Genomic DNA, 4208 nt, shown 5'->3' on the forward strand with positions numbered 1-4208 from the left:
CTAACAGGGGACAGTTTTGCCAAGTTTGCACTTGGCGGGAAGCTGAAGGGCGAGATCGGGATCGATTTGCAGGGCAGGCAACAGAGGGGAACTCTTGAAGGCGCAGAGACACTTCAGGTCCACTAGATCTACCGCCGAGCAGCACTCTTTCGAAGGTTCCGACGGCGATGGAGGTGTCACCGCCGGCAAGCACTTCAGCAGATCCGTCGACGACACACCACACACGTTCAGGGCGTCAATGGCAGCCCCCATGAACAACACCTCCATCAGCATCACCACCGCTACCACTCTCGCATTCATCTTCGTCTTCTTCTTGTTTTTGTTCTGATGCCTCTCCTCATCCTTTTCTCTCCTATTTATAGCCTTCCATCTCTGTGCTCTGCTCAACTTCTGCATCAATCCATAGTTATGAAACGTATTCTCATATTTGACTTACAAACTAATATTTTCTAAGCGTTAATTCAAATGTTAGCACAAGTCCCACAATTCAAATGTAAGCATAGGTTCCACGTGAACTAAAAACCGAAACTTACGTAAATTTCACTAAATTTTAAGTTGGGAATTTATCTCTCTTATATAATTTTTTCATAAGAATTTATTTTCAAGAAAATTAATATATACTTAATCTGTATAATGCTCATAAGTTTTTAATTTATTTTTCTCTTTGTATTATTTTTTTACTCAATCGAAATTTAATATATATTTTTATTTAACTAGTCTTAATTAATATTTATTAAACTAAATCAAATGGTCTTATTTTTATCAAACTAACCTCTATATAATTTCGAAAATGACTCTTAGTTTATTAGATTATTTTTCTATCATAAAAGGTGTCACTTGTAAATTTCCAAAAAAAAAAAGATTTTGATCTATAATATCTTTTAAACAACATTAACATTGATTTAAATTTTAAATTGTATTATATATGTATCAATTGTTAAATATTGATTGAATTATTTTAAATTGTTCGTCTAAGTTTAGAAGAAACTGATATGTGATGATCAAAATCAGTTACTCTAAACAAATTAGTAATTAGATTTAATTGAATAAGATTATAACTAAGCCGTTGAAACTTGTATGACACATTAATCAGATATTTATGACTTAATTAATCAAACTCTAGGTTAAACATCAAAAAAGATTGACGAGTCACGTGAAATTTAAGTAACATGGACTGTACAGAAGTTTGAGACTAAAAGATAAAAAATATATTTAAACCTAATTAAGCTATCAATTATACATAATAAGCTGTAACCATCACACAGTAATTTAAACGGAAGTTCTCGTATATACCATTAATAAATTATCTTTTTGGTTTGCGTAACATTTTATAACTTCACCTTTAAATAATTATTGTTTTAAATTTAAATAATTTCTCAAAATAAAACTATCTAAAAATAATTATTTAAAATAAAATTATAAAAATTATTTACTTATATATATATATATATATAATATTTGATTAATTTATTTTCTTTTTATTACTTTTTCATTTTGTTTAATCACAATATTTTCTAAAAAAAATATTTTAATTATTTTTCAATGTTCGGACTATATTTAGATTAAAAAAAGTAATACTGATTTAATCATCACAAAATAAGTGAATTCAATCCAACTAAATATATATTGATTTGATTCAAGTCTAATTAAATTTAACTTTAAATTATTTTTTATGTCTACATTCATACAAGATTATTTTATTTTTATTAAATAAAATTATTTAAGTATTTAAGGTTTTTACTTAATATTTAATTGTTTTTCTCTATTTATTTACTCAATTGACTTTTTATCTTATGTGACTCTTTTGTTAAATTATGAGTCTGAATTAGTTAATATCTGTTTTTTTTTCTTCCTCTACCTTCTTCCACCTCTCATAATTTTCTTTCACCTCCTATCATTTTCTGTTATCACATTTTTTTTACGGTCTTCAATGAATTGTCCTCTCTCACTCCATCTCCTAGATATCACAAAAAACATTCTCAAACACCTATTGTATCTCATAAATCCAAATTTCTAATAGGTAATATCCAATATAATTGAAACCTGAACAACAATCCATGTATCATGGAAAACCTAAGAGAGGGAGAAAGAGAAAAAGGTAAAAGGGGTGGTGAAAGGTGGATGGTGGAAAAAAGAAGGATAAAAAATCGTAGAGTTCCTATGATAGAAAATATAATTGACATCTTACGAAAGGAGACAAGTTTTATTTGAATGGAAAGAACATGGTCACAATGGTAAGATTGACGAAAAAAAAATGTTAATTTTATTACTTATGAATAACCTATGTGATTTAGATATGTAATTTATACAGTTAGTTTGTAAATCATATATCGTTTACACGTGTAATTTGAGCCATAATTTAGTACTAACGTGAGTTAAAAAGTATTTATTAAAACATAGTAAAAAATATATTTAAAAAATTGTGAGATGGGATAAAAAAAATGTTGAGATAAGGAAGGAAAATTGTTTTATATATTTAGTCAATACATGGCCTTTTATTTTTCTATTACCTTCCATTTACATTTTCATAACTATTTTTTCAACTTTATGTTATATTATTCCATCTTTATTTTTTAGTATAATATATATAAAATAACTGTCAAAATGGATAATCCGTCTTGATTCGACCTGGTCCACCATGGGTTGGTCACTTAGTGAGTCAATCAAACTCATTTCACTTATTAGTAAGTCGAAAAAATTCGAATACGACTCATCACGATTGATGGGTTAAACGGGTTGACTAGGTAACTCACTTAATTGTAAGTTTTTTTTTTAAAAAAATACATATTTTTAATTCAAATCTAAATAAATTTTACTCTAAAATGATGTTAAACTTCAAAGACAATTAAAAAAAAGTTATCATAATCCAAGAGTAATTAAAAAACAAACACAAAAGGCGAACAAATAAGTTTTTAATATTGATAATTTTTGTATCACTTGTTCATTTATAATATTAGACTTAAATCTATAATATTTTTGTCTCTTGAAACAATTTTTTTTTTCTATATTCATATTTGCAATATAATAAAAAACTATTAACTAATAGGATTGAAACACAAAATAATAAATAATTAAATTAAATTAGGTGGATCGGCGAGCCAACTTAGCTCACCACGGGTTCAACGCGGATGAGCCCGGGATTCTAAGTGAACCAAGTTAAAAACTAACCCGCATAAAAAAAATTACATTTTTTTCAAACCCAATTTGACTAGAACCCATGCTAGGCCGAGTTGGCTCGCGGTACACAACACTATTATATATATATATATATATATATATATATATATATATATATATATATATATATATATATATATATATATATTTATTGTGAGAAGAAGAGGAGAGAGAATGTTAAATTTTGCAATATATATGTTATTAATGATTAATGATGCACACATTTATTCCAAATGTTATTTATTTTATGATAGATAAATTGGCCTTATTATTGTTAGTTAATCTAAACTGGCAATTTGAAATTAAATAATAGACTTAAGTACTAACTTTTGAAACGTTACATATTGAAAGTCAATAAGAAACCTTATTTTTAGATACTTTTTAATGTTATAAATAATTTATATTTGCATTAAATTTCGATTATGATTTGGATAAAATAATTATTTGTGCTTAAGGCTCTGTTCTCTTGAGTGGATTTGAGGGAATGGATTTGAGGGGATTTGAGAGGATTTGAAGATAATTTTTTTTTATCGTTTCTTTGAGCAAATTTGGAGATAAATGAGAGTGAATTTAAAAATAATTTTTTTTAATATGTCATGTCAATACAATTCTATACTAATTCTCACAAATTTTATTTTCAAATTCACTCTCATTTACCTCCAAATTCGCTCAAAAAAACGATAAAAAAAATTATTTTCAAATCCTCTCAAATCCCCTCAAATCCATTCTCTCAAATCCACTCAAGAGAAGAGAACAGGGCCTAAGAGTATGGATATTAAAATTGAGGATTTCGGTTTAATTAGATTCACGTTATATCTGTTACAGAAACAACGAATGTAGTCCGAAATAATGCAATAATCTTCCATTCTCTAGTTAGCTATTAAACTTGCGACCTTTCTTATACCGATGGTTAAATGTGACTTAGATTGTATAGCATCACAAGAACATGAATGCGGCTCGTGAGAATATTTTAGTTTGATGATAAAGAAATCTAAAATAAAGCAGTTTAATGTTTCCAACAAGATCGGAGA

At 27.2% G+C, this 4208-nt stretch overlaps 1 pseudogene; it reads right to left on the minus strand.

Moving 5' to 3' along the window:
• LOC148194865 (putative lipid-transfer protein DIR1 pseudogene) lies at positions 1–396 on the minus strand (annotated as a pseudogene).
• Positions 397–4208: the final 3812 nt, after the last annotated feature.

Source organism: Vigna umbellata, chromosome 8 (assembly GCF_029865625.1).
Source record: "Vigna umbellata cultivar VRB3 chromosome 8, Vumbellata_1.0, whole genome shotgun sequence".
Lineage (NCBI taxonomy): Eukaryota > Viridiplantae > Streptophyta > Magnoliopsida > Fabales > Fabaceae > Vigna > Vigna umbellata.